The sequence below is a fragment of the Myxine glutinosa genome, chromosome 14 (genome assembly GCF_964187855.1).
Source record: "Myxine glutinosa chromosome 14, kmMyxGlut1.1, whole genome shotgun sequence".
Taxonomy (NCBI): Eukaryota; Metazoa; Chordata; class Myxini; order Myxiniformes; family Myxinidae; genus Myxine; species Myxine glutinosa.
Window position 1 is genome coordinate 18,584,312 of NC_136274.1, and position 13,584 is coordinate 18,597,895.

Consider the following 13,584-nt stretch of genomic DNA (forward strand, 5'->3'; position numbering starts at 1 on the left):
TTGGTTATTCCTCAAAAAACTATTAGGCTCTAATGATGTCATCAAGACTGAGGAGCTTTTGGCTGAAGAATTACACAAACCTATAATCACAAAGTTTAAAAGAAGGAAGGTTTATTCTAAATACACCGACCACATATGGTCCGCTGATTTAATTGAATTGAATAATGACAGGGGATACAGGTATGCTTTAACCGTTATTGATTTGAGGAGTAGATTTGCCTGGGTTGTCCCTTTAAAAAATAAAAGGGGTGATACTTTAATGTTAGCCTTTAAGCTAATATTTGATCGGGATAAAAGGAAACCAAAGAAGTTATGGACTGATGAGGGAACAGAGTTCTATAACAAAATATTCATGAAATTTCTTAAGGGGAAGGGTATTAAATTATACAGCACCTTTAATGAAGGAAAGGCAGTTGTTATTGAGCGTTTTAATCGTACTTTAAAAGAGAAATTATATAAAAAATTCACACAACTCGGTTCTCAAAAATGGGTGTATTTAATTCAGGATATTGTAGATAATTACAATAATACAGTTCATTCATCAACAAAATCAAAACCATCAGAAACATTTACAAAATTAGAATATGAAAAGGAGATTAATTTGAGAAAGCCCAAGTTTAAAGTTGGTGATATTGTAAGAATATACAAATGGAAAAGTCATTTTGAGAAAGGTTATACACAAAAATGGACTCGTGAATTATTTAAAATCATTGATGTAATGGATACAGTCCCTTGGACCTACAAATTATATGATTTAAATGGAGAAGAAATCTTGGGTTCATTTTACTCGCAAGAATTACAAAAAACACAAGTAAGCAGATAATACCCTTGAAAATAATAAATAAATAAATAAAATGTAATGGGGATACGTTTTTAAATCTGTGAACCCCAAACACAGAATCCCACAACTTTTTAGTTGGGGCTTAACTTTTGTGTGTGTATAATGGGGATACGTTTTTAAATCTGTGAACCCCAAACACAGAATCCCACAACTTTTCAGTTGGGGCTTAACTTTTGTGTGTGTATAATGGGGATACGTTTTTAAATCTGTGAACCCCAAACACAGAATCCCTCAACTTTCCAGTTGGGGCTTAACTTTTGTGTATGTGTGAGTGAGTCATAATAATATACAAACCCTAACCCAACCCCATCCCTAACCCAAACCCATCCCTAACCCAAACCCATCCCTAACCCAACCCCATCCCTAACCCAACCCATTCCTAACCCAACCCCATCCCTAACCCAACCCAATCCCTAACCCAACCCCATCCCTAACCCAACCCCATCCCTAACCCAACCCCATCCCTAACCCAACCCCATCCCTAACCCAACCCCATCCCTAACCCTCACATTCAAAATCCCAACCCTAACCCAACCCCATCCCTAACCCAACCCCAACCCATCCCTAACCCTCACATTCAAAATCCCAACCCTAACCCAATCCCATCCCTAACCCAACCCCAACCCTCACATTCAAAATCCCAACCCGAACCCAACCCCATCCCTAACCCAACCCCAACCCTAACCCTCACATTCAAAATCCCAACCCTAACCCAACCCCATCCCTAACCCAACCCCATCCCTAACCCTCACATTCAAAATCCCACCCAAACCCTAACATAATCTTTTTTTTCTTCTTTTTTAAAAATATGTATTTCTTTTTTTTTTTTTTTCCTCTTCCTCCAATTCTGTCTTTCAAGGCTTTCAAGTTTGAAGAAGTAGAAATGGGAAGAAAGAATTTTCCAGCATTTTCTTCCTCGAACTTTCTTGATATTGCTTAAATCAAGCGTCATTAAACAAAGAACATTGTTCATTGCTTTAGAATCCAAAGAGTCTCCAAGATGGACCCCACAGGTAGAGTCTCCAAAATAAAACCAACTTTCCAAGTTCCCAAGGTATAACCACATTCCTGTTGAGCCTCCAAGATAGGTATCACATTCCGAGTCATCAAAACAAAACCCCCATTCCGAGTCTCCAAAAATATAACCATCTTTCCAAGTCCCCAAGGTAGAACCACAATTTTCAGAAATATTTGGGGTTTCCGTGATAAGTCTCACATAGTATAACTGCGGACCATCAGGGAAAACTTCCCTTTCCCAATTTTTTAGGGTTTCTATGATGTGTCTCACATAGTATAACTGCGGACCATCAGGGAGAACTCTCCTTGCCCAATTTTTTAGGGTTTCTATGATGTGTCTCACATAGTATAACTGCGGACCATCAGGGAGAATTCCCGTTTCCCAATTTTTTAGGGTTTCTATGATGTGTCTCACATAGTATAACTGCGGACCATCAGGGAGAACTCTCCTTGCCCAATTTTTTAGGGTTTCTATGATGTGTCTCACATAGTATAACTGCGGACCATCAGGGAGAATTCCCATTTCACAATTTTTTAGGGTTTCTATGATGTGTCTCACATAGTATAACTGCGGACCATCAGGGAGAACTCCCCTTTCCCAATTTTCAGAAATTTGTGGGTCTCCAATGTATGACTTGTATTCTGGCTCATCAAGGTAGAACTTGTTCAGTGGGTTTTGTTTTGATAACTCACAACAAGTATCATCATGGTAAAACTCTTTTTCAGGATTTTGTGGATCTCCAAGGTATAACTCTTTGGCTGGGTCATCAAGGTAGAACTCGTTCTGGGGGTCTTGGTTGTTCAAAATGTCTTCAAACAAAAAAATAACTTCATCCCAAGTTGTGTTAAAAGCAGAATTTTCATTTCGTATCTCAGATACAATTTCCTGTGAAAGAAAATAACAATGTATTAATTTAATACAATATTTTTATTTGTATAAATCAAGCTCTATGAATATTAAAATAAACTTTGTTAACTCTTCCATGAGTCTCATCTAAAAAAAAAAAATAAAAAAAAAATTAAATAAATAAATAAATAAATAAACAAACTTACCTCCATTGATAAGAGGTTCGAGTCCAGTTCATCAATCTGAAGGTTGAGTTCTACACAGGTAGTAGGACTCCAAGGAATAGCAAAGTTATCCCATTCCATTTCGGCATAGTAGTCCATTCTCAAGTGAAGCAGAAAGCGTGTTTGAAAAAGCCTGTGTGGTCGGTGCCTTTTATAAGAAGGGCTGGGTGTGTGTCATTTCCTGTGGAAATTCCCTGGGCGTGTCTTAACTGGAAATGATGTGATGGAAATTCCCTGAAAATGATGTAATGTTTTACCTGGAAATGATACAATGCTGAAGAGTTTATAAAGTGGGTGGGACTTAGCAAAAGTGGGCGGAGCTTAGCAAAGGGGGCGGGACATAGCAAAAAGTGGGCGGGGCTTAGTAAAAGGTGGGCGTGGCTTACCAAAAAGTGGGCGGGGTTTTTCAAAAAGTGGACGGAGCTTAACAAAAGGTGGGCAGAGCCTACCAAAAAGTGTGTGGCACTGGAGGCGCTCAAATAAGAACATTGAGGGAGGTTTACCATTTTATCTTAGCTCAGTTAAAATATCTTAATAAAGAACCAAACTCAAACATATTTTTTGTTAATGTATTAGACGGTGAGGAGAGTTGTAGGAGAATTAAATTATTTCCCACACATAAACAAATATTTGTAGGGTCGTTGTTTGAGTGGGTTATATTCACCAGATGATATTAAGAGTAAAAGGTTAAAAGGTTCATAAGGTCAGAAGGATCACAGGTGTTTAAGTGGTCTAATGAATAAGGATAACATGTCAAAAGGTTAGAAGGTTCGTAAAGAACAGGGTGAGAGAAATAGAGGTCTTTAGGGGCAATGAGGGAGGGAAAGAATTAATATGGAAGTGAATGGGTCAATGTTTGAGTGGGTCAAAGATTAATCTGCCAGATGATATGTAGAAGAAGGATGATAGGTCTATAAGAGAAAACAAATATTTGTAGTGTTTGAGTGGTCTAATGAACAACATTAAGGATAGGTACTACAGACAAAAGGTTCATAAAGATGAGGGTGGGAGAAATAGAGGTGTTTATGATTTTTGAAAAAGACAAGGGGGTAAATGACATTAGATAGGGATTTCCCATGTTAAACGGAGGTGTCCCAGAAGCAACATTATTACACTACTCCTGTACCTGAAAAAATAAAGCTTTAAAAGTTCAAATGAACTTTTTCCAATAGCAGTTCCAACTGCAGTATCATAAAAATAGATATTTAACGTAATTTGACCTTGACCGTGACCTAAATGCATGTCCTTGAGTTCTGGCGATCTCAAAAGTATCACCAAATGAATGGGCATCCCCCATTTAGTTGGAAATGACACCTATAAGCGCGTTTGAACATTACCCCTGGGGAACTGGCGGCCATCTTGTATTTGACCTCTCACGGTCCTCAGAGGTCAAATCTGACTTCCCTCCACATCTGAAAATAAACCTTATGGTATATACTAACTATGCTAGAAATTTCATGCTTTTCTCAAAAAATGCACAATTTGTTAAAATATGAGAGCTTATCTGCTGTACTAAAAATCGAATCAGTTTATCTTTGCATCATAATATATTATTATACCAAATTTGGTGAAAATCCCATTACTGGTTCACAAGTTAGCTCTGTAACAGAATTTTTACCTGACGGGACATCTGACATTTGACCTTTGACCTCTTGATGCGAAAATCTAATCAGTTCATCTTTACCTCATTATATACACAAAGAATTAAGTTAAGCACCCCCCCCGTTTTTTTACAACCTCGCACATTACAAGTTTGTTGTCGTCAAAACAGTGTAATATACCCATGATATTGCTATATTTTCTGGAGAAGTGATATTATGGTCACATAAAAACATAACAATCATGCCGTTTTCAATATTTTATTCTGAATAATTTAAGGTTAAATTTTTTGGGAATTTTAGGCATATTTTCACCTCAATTTAAGTGTGGAGCTATAGGTCCATCACGGACCCAGTGTGGATGACGTTTATGTTTTCTAACGTACAGTCATTGTTCTGAGAAGACCTCTAGCGATCTTTGCGTCAATAACGTGTGTAGGACCCACGTGATCGGATCACTGACTCAACCAATCACTTTTTTTCACTTTGATCACTCAATTTCATCAATGGATAATTGCTAATGTCATACCAATCATTATTTGATCTCACATACCTTAGAATATATGCCAATGTATACATATACACAAAGAATATATATTAGGGGGTGCTTACCTTAATTCGTTGTGTAGGGGTGCTTAACTTAATTCTTTGTGTATACATACCTGCAACAAATTTGACTAAGACCGCTTCAGCCATTCTCAACTTATTGCGGACGGACGGCTGGACAGACAGACAGATGGACAGACATACGGACAGACAACCCGAAAACATAATGCCTCCGGCGACTTAGTCCGCGGAGGCATAAAAACCACCATTGGAACACTACGTTTATCATACTCATGAGTAAAATTATTGTACTGTGCCCCTCGCTCTCAATTCCAGCTCCAGATGCTGCACGCCATCATCGCCGGGCACGGTGATGACGCGCACCGAAAGGGAGTACTCAGTTGTCACTCAAATTGTTTGCTTGTTTTCTTTCTTGCTATCTTGTTTGTTTGTCCGGTAGATATCTCAGCTATCCTCTGAGATAGGAAGCCGAAATGTTGGCACAATCGTGAACAAGTGCTTTGGCAAAAACGGTATTTTAATTTTTTTGATTAATTAATTAATTAATCAATTACCTAATTCTTATTGATATATTAAAATGTAAAACGTGATTCTGAAAGTTACGTCTCATGCTCTCATGAGTCCGTTGCATTGTAATTTATGTACAACCAAATGGAGCATGAAAACGTGTTTTGTGGATTTCATTTCGCACCTCATCCATGTCTGCGCTCAAAGTGGTCGCCCCATCCGCCTCCCCCCCCCCCCCCCCACCCACCCCCCCAATCACTACGCCTATACTGGGCTATACTGGAACCCATTCTCAAGACAACAAGCACAATTAACTCATACCTCCTTCCCAAAACCTCCACAAACCCCCTTTCCACACCCTCATTCTTCTCCTCATAGGACCTACGCTCCCTGCGAAGTTTTCTCACAATCACAAAAGCTGTTCGAGATACCCTCCCCCTATTCCAAATCCCATCGAAATTGAATATTTTTCAAAAGCCAATAATTTGATTTTTTTTTCACTATAAATCCCTCATGAAGACCCCTTATGCAGGCCATGTGTGGTAAGCACTGTGGAACCACAGGGCTATGAATATCCGCATTCCGAAAAAGAGAGCCCCTGACTCTCCCCTTAAAATGACTGCCCCCATATTTGACTCCCCATTAGGCCCACATTATGTTTGCCAAGTTTGGTAGTCCTACAATGTTGCATTGGGGTTAATATACACAATATATAAGGAAACAGACTGACAGACAAACATAAAAAATGGAGTGCGAGAACACAAGGGCAACTTTTTGTTTGTATCAGCTTTGCCTGATGTAATTGAAATGCAACATAAGTTGAACAAAAACGCTGTCATATTCATGCCAAGGTTGGGAAATGCCGTTGTAAGGCTTTTTATGTCTTGAAAAAACGGACTCATTTTGTACATAACTAAATCTGAACCATTTTTTTTTAACTGATTCTAGATGGAGCAAGTGATCAAATGCCATCAGAATTATTCACCTCAACTCACCTGTCTGTGTTAGCTTGCCCCCTCCCAAATGCGAAAATCCCATCCCAACCCGCACCCAACACCTCCATCCCATCCCTCCTTTCCCAACTTGCTCTGCCGCCCCCCATTCCAACTCTCTGTCTTCCACCCCTAACTTTCTACTTAAAGTCCTCAACCCTCTCCCCCTACCCCCCAACTCTAAGTCAGCATGATATTGACAAACTGTTCAGACTGTGAAGGTATCTCCAAGAGCTCTTAAATAGGGTTTCATTCAGCATTGTACATGCTGTGTTTACAACGTTCACCCCGTTCTGAAGCAATCAGTCAACTTGCATTGAAACATTCATTTCTTCTTCAAGTTCTGAACTCCCCGCCTTCCCTCCACAATCAATCCCCAAAGTCCTCAAACCCTCTTCCCAATCCCCAAGCCCTCAACCCTCATCCTCCCAACTTGAAGGCTTCAATCCCCCTCCTGACCTTCACATTCCAAGCCTTCATACCCTTACCCCTTACCCAACCCAAATCCTCAACACCCCTTTCCCAACCCTGTGCCTTCTGTCCACTCCAGCTCTGTCCTCCACTCCCCATTTCTTCTTCAAATCCTCAACTCCCTCCCTCACCACCCCAGGTCCGTGGCTCTGCCTTTCTTATTCAAGTTCGCATACCTTCCCCAACTCCAATTCTGCATCCCCTCCCCCTCCCAACTCCAAGTACGCCTCCCTCCCACTCTCCCAACTCTAAAACTACATATATCTGTTAAGTCAACAAAGACTGCTTAGGTTTCTCGATGAAGTAAATGGACGAAAAGGAAATTTATTAATTTGATGGTGTGGGGGTTACCCCATTGGGACATAATCCAAAGGCACGGGACCAGTGGGGCTATTGATTGTATGGGCGTGGCGTGCGCTCGAGGGTTGGAGCCACGCCCTCTGAGGAGTGAGTTGCGTTATAAAAGATGCGGGAGTTCCGGTAGGTGTTAGTTCTGTTGGAATAAAGGAGCTTTGATCAAGCTACAAAGCGTCTCGCCCTCTCGTTATCCGCAACTCTTACATTGGTGACCCCGTCTTGCTCCCGAACGTTTTCGGGGCTTCAAACGAACATGGCGACAAGCGCAGCTTCGATTAAACTGCCGGAGTTTTGGGAACGACAATCGGCCGTTTGGTTCGTACAAGCTGAGGCCGAGTTCGCCATTCGGAGCATTTCTGCGGACGACACGAAGTATTATTATGTCGTGTCTGTGCTCAGCTGCTCCACTGCGACCAGAGTGGTGAGCCTTCTCCGGGATCCTTTGAAGGACCGCAAGTACGAGACGCTGAAGGCACTGCTGCTCGTAACCTTCAAGCGCACTGAGGCCCAGCGCGCCCGCGAACTACTTTCTCTACCCGGGCTGGGCGACTCCAAGCCGTCGGAGCTTATGGACCACATGTTGTCTCTACTGGGTAGCCACCGACCATGTTTCCTCTTCAAAGAACTGTTCCTGCAACAGCTGCCAGGTCAGGTACAGACAGCCCTGGCCAACTCGTCTGTTAAGGATTTCCGCGCCCTGGCCAGGGAAGCAGACAAGTATTTCTCCGCCAGTCAGCAATGTAGTGCAGCTGCATGGGACCCCGGCCCCGTCGAGCCTGCGCCGCTGGCGGACACCATCGCGGCCACGATTACGGCCAAGCGGCGGAAGGCCCCAGGCTTGTGCTTTTACCACGCAAGGTTTGGTTTCAAGGCCAAGGCATGCCGGCCACCCTGCAGTTTCAGCGAGTCGGGAAATGGGATGGCCGGCGCTCGTTAACTGCCATGAGCGTCTGCAATTCGGGCAGTTTGTTGTTCATTTCGGACGCCGACTCCGGACGTCGTTTCCTCTGCGACACAGGGGCCCAGGTGAGCGTTCTACATGCGTCGGCGTTGGACCGGGAGGCCGGGAGTCACGGCCCTGCCCTGGAAGCCACCAACGGCAGTGCTATTCAGACTTTTGGCAAACGGACCGTGGCACTGTGCTTGGGTGGGCAGCAGTTTAAAAGGGATTTTGTCATGGCGAGGGTGTCCACCCCCTTGCTGGGCACTGATTTCCTCTACGCCAACGGCCTATTGGTGGATGTTAAAAATCGGCGGCTCATTAATGCGGAGACATTCAGTTCACTTCCATGCTCGCTGAGCGGCTCCGCCTCGACGAGGCTTGCGTGCAAGCTCTCGACCTCTGATGAGTTCGCCCACCTCCTCACCGAGTCCCCGACCCTCACACGGCCCACCTTTTCAGCCGTTGTCGTCAGACACGGGGTGGAGCATCACATTCCGACCAACGTCCCGCCTCTCTATGCCCGGGCTCGACGCCTCGACCCGGGGAAACTCGCTATCGCAAAGGCGGAGTTCGACACGTTGGAGCGTCTTGGCATCGTGCGACGGTCCGACAGCACGTGGGCCTCACATCTCCACATTGCGCCGAAGCCGGTTGGCGGTTTGCGCCCGTGCGGGGATTATCACCGCCTTAACGACGCCACTACCCCTGACCGCTACCAAATCTCGCACATCCAGGATTTTTCTGCCCGCTTGGCTGGTAAAGTTTTTTTTTCTAAGGTGGACCTCGTTCGTGGTTACCACCAGGTCCTGTCCGGCCACAGGACGTTCCTAAGACTGCAGTGATTACACCGTTCGGGCTTTTCGAAAGCCTCCGTATGCCTTTTGGGCTCAAGAACACGGCCCAGGCTTTCCAGCGCCTGATGGACAGCACGTTGTGGGATTTGCCGTTTCTGTTCATCTACCTGGACGATATCGTCATCGCCAGCGCTTCCAGGATGGAGCACATGCTTCACCTCCGAGCGCTCTTTGAACGCCTCAGTCAGCACGGCCTGATCATTAACCCGGCCAAGTGCTTGTTCGGGGAGGCCTCAATTGACTTTCTCGGCCACCGCATCACGAGGGAGGAGGCCGTCCCACTGCCGTCTAAAGTGGAGGCTGTGAAAGGTTTTCCGCGCCCCCTCACAGTCAAGGCCCTGCAGGAGTTTTTGGGCATGGTGAACTTTTACCATTGTAAAAGTGGCCTTTTACCAACTGGCCCTCGCCAGCGCAACCATGCTGGCGCATCCGTCGCTCGATGCACCGATTGCTCTCACCACAGACGCTTCGGACTACGCGGTTGGCGCCGTGCACGAGCAGTGGGTCAACGGGGCGTGGCAGCCGCTTGCTTTTTTTTAGCCGGCAGCTCCGCCCGAATGAACGAAAGTACAGTACCTTCGATCCTGAGCTCCTAGGCCTCTACCTAGCTGTCCGACACTTCCGTTACCTGTTGGAAGCCCGCCCATTCACGGCGTTTGTGGACCACAAGCCCTGGTTTTTGCCATGGCCAAGGTCTCGGAGCCGTGGTCCGCCCGTCAACAACGCCAGCTCTCCTTCGTTTCCGAGTTCACGACAGACATCCAAAATGTTGCTGGGAAGGATAATACGGTCGCCGATTGGTTCTCCCGGTCCATAGTCGGCGCGGTCCACCTTGGCATCGACTACGTCCACATGGCGGCCGATCAGATCACGGACCCGGAGGTCCAGGCCTGCAGGGCGGTGGTCACGGGGCTTCGACTGTCTGACCTGGAGCGGACCTCCTTGCTGTACCCTGCCGAAACTTCCAGCCCTGTTGTCCCACCTGGACCTTCTCCTTCTTCCAGTGATTCCTGCCTGCTATTCCGCTTTCGTGTAAGGACACGGGCACCAAGCTACTGTGCGACGTTTCCTTGGGTCAGCCTCGCCCTGTCGTACTGCCTAAGTCACACATAGGCGGATATTTTGGCGACTGCCGGCGATCAAGATTTTTCGGCGACCACTGGCGATTTCGGGCGGTCAAATATGGTCAGGCGGCAGTATGGCGAATGCAGGCGGCCACATTGCGACGACGCCCCGAGTGGGATGGCGACTGTTGAAGATCGATGACGACTGCATTGCGGATGCACGGCGGCAGCGTGGCGACAGTCTGGCGGCTAGATTACGACCGATGGCGGATCGCGGCGACTGCATTGGGGCCGGGTGGCGGTTTACTCCGACGTCCGCAAGACTGCAATAAGACCGCCGACGATTGGAGACGATTCACACAACTTTTTAAATCTTTATTTCTCTATTTTACATTTCACTTTATTCATTTCAATGATGTATGCCATGAAGCATAAAGATGTTTGATGTACAATAACAAAGTTCATAAAGATGTATCATTGCAATGTAATCATCAAACTTTTCTGCAGGGAGAGAGAATGGAAATAAAGTCCAACAAATTATTTCCACTGGTCCCAAGTCCCATAAATAAAGTTTCCAAAGGACCAAAGTCCCAAAAATAAAGTTCCCAAAAGTCCCAAGTCCAAACAATAAAGCCATATCCTTGTCGGCACCACAGGACCTCACTCCACGGAGACCCTCACACCATCCTGTCTTGCCATGGAATCGTGGTATGTCGTAATGCAGTCGCCAGGCAGTCGTATCTTTGTCGCCAATGGCCGTAACTCGGCCGCCACTAGTCCTACTGCTGTCGTCGTCAGTCTCCCATAGCCGCAGGGGAGACGTGGTAGTTCTTCTGTAGTCGATATGCAGCCGCAACAGTGTCGGCCCGTAGTCGGGAAGATGCCGCAGGAAGGCCGTATGGCATTCGCATCTCTGCCGTGCTAGCTGGTGGGGCGATTGCGGAAGACTATGAGCGACTGGGTTGCGGCCGCTTTACGCTCTTATTACAGATACCGACGACAGCATGGCGGTTCCATCACGACAGCATGGCGGATTTTTTTCGAGTGCGACTGAGCGCGCCGTTTTTAAACATTTAAAAAAATATTTGGCCCCTTTGCGGCTCTTGCCGACTGCAGCCGACCTGGGGAGGATAACCACGACTACAGGCGACCGTCCATTACGGTTTCATTACGATTGTCGGCGGGTGGTGGCGATTTTTCCAGTCGCCAGTAGTTGCCGACAAATCCGCCTATGTGTGACTTAGGCATACCCACCAGCTGGAGACGGCTGGTGTTCGATGCCATCCACGGTCTTCCTCACCCGGGCAGGAAGGCGTCGCAAAAGTTGGTGGCGGCGAAGTTCGTTTGGCACGGGCTCAGGAAGGATGTGCGCGACTGGGCCAACACCTGCGTCGAGTGTCAACGCTCGAAGGTGCATCGCCCCGAGCGATGGTTTGACCAGGTTAACGTGGCCCTGGTGCCTTAAGACGGGCCTTTCCGCATTCTGGAGACCGGGGACAAGTCCTTCGTGGTCGACATCGGCGGCAAACCGGACCACCTTTCGGTGGACCGCCTCAAGCCGGCTCACTTGGACCTAGACTAGCCCCCTCGGTTGGCTCAACCCCAGAATAAGGACATTGCCCGTGCGAGTGAATTCTGGGGGGGCGCATGTGGGGGTTACCCCATTGGGACATAATCCACAGGCACGGGACCAATGGGGCTATTGATTGTATGGGCGTGGCGTGCGCTTGAGTGTTGGAGCCACGCCCCCCGAGGAGTGAGTTGCATGATAAAAGATGCGGGAGTTCCGGTATGTGTTAGTTCTGTTGGAATAAAGGAGCTTTGATAAAGCTACAAAGCGTCTCGCCCTCTCGTTATCCGCAACTCCTACAATGGAATTGATGGAAAAATTGTGGTTATATTAATTTTTACTTCAGGGGTGTGTTCAGGTATCAAGTTTCTTGTCGAGTGCTCTCAAGCTCCATTCCAAACCGTTGATAAGGAACGGCTTGCTAAGCAAGCACAAGATAGCTGCTTGGTGACTGAACACAGCCTTGGTCATAGAATCTGTTAGTTTCCAATAGAATGAAGTTTTCTTGGTGAGTTAAATGGACGAAAAGGAAATTATTCGTTGGACGGAATTGATGGAATAACTTGTGGTTATTTATATATATTGTTGCGGATATGGCATTTGGCCTCCATATCCGCTTGTAAATATTCCCCTATTTCCCCAATACTCCCCAACTATCCCCAATCCCCCATTCCCTAGTCCCATTGCCTGTAAATAACACTCTGTAGAACCGACCTTCCCCTTTTTTCCCCCATTAAATGTCGTGCCCAGGTCCACCGCATCTCACGTAGACAACTTTCGGACATCTTGCTAGTTATTCTTAGTCTATGTCAGTTAAGGACTCGTTTCCATTAATTCTGACTCTTCGTTGCACCAGAATGTGATTATATGGCACCAGTAGTGAGTTTAGGACCTTCCCATACCTCCTCCCATCTTCTTCCCCAAACAACAACTACAACAACAACTACAACAGCAACTACAACAACTACAACAACGGCACGCGCGGGGAGTGTGCGTCCTCACTCCGGCTCGGTTAGCCGCCATTACCCATGTGCGCCGACGGGGTTACCACGAAGGGGCTGCCTGTCGGCCCCTCGTCAAGGGCGGAGCCGGTAACCCCCGCACCCAATGAGAAGCAACGGGCCGATTCATTCCATCTGGGGCGGAGCTAACGAGCCGAGGGCGTGTCACTCCCCGCCGGATATACGCAGCGACTTACCGGACGTGACGTCAGATGCGCCCCCAGCTTGAGAAGACAAGTCACCACCTCCGAGCGCTGAGTGAGACCTCCCGCATCTTTGAACTGGACCGGGTCGATTTTGCCCCTGAGCCAAGGTGCACCTTGAGCCATCGAAGACCTGCCCCTCCTTGCCATCAATCCCCGTGTGAGTCAGTTTTGTCCCGTTTATCTGTCGTCTGTCGGGGCTAATATAAGAGTGTGTCTAAGTGCCTGCCTTTCTATGCTGTCCCTCTTGTCGTTGTAATCTGACCTTCCGCCCTAATATAACCTCCTCCGGAGGTCTTGAGAACCGTATCCCTGGTGTCGTGTCATTTTAATCCCAGCCGTTGTGTCCTTTTCCTTCATTGATTTAGCGTAGCGCGACTCGGCAACGTTCGAGTATAATCGGGTAACTTGTGCGGACACGGCGGCCATTCCGCTCGGCCCACCATAACATCAAAGTCGTGTCTGTAACAATATATATATATATATATATATATATATATATATATATATATATATATATATGTATGT

At 46.5% G+C, this 13,584-nt stretch overlaps 2 protein-coding genes across 11 annotated transcripts in view; one reads left to right on the forward strand and one right to left on the reverse strand.

Annotated features, from left to right (window-relative positions):
- The window catches only part of LOC137439459 (multidrug and toxin extrusion protein 1-like), a 649,989-nt gene that overhangs the window by 297,226 nt on the left and 339,179 nt on the right, over positions 1 to 13,584 (reverse strand). The gene's annotated exons all lie outside the window — the stretch shown is intronic.
- Positions 1 to 13,584, forward strand: part of LOC137439463 (sodium- and chloride-dependent GABA transporter ine-like) — a 234,626-nt gene that overhangs the window by 106,947 nt on the left and 114,095 nt on the right. The gene's annotated exons all lie outside the window — the stretch shown is intronic.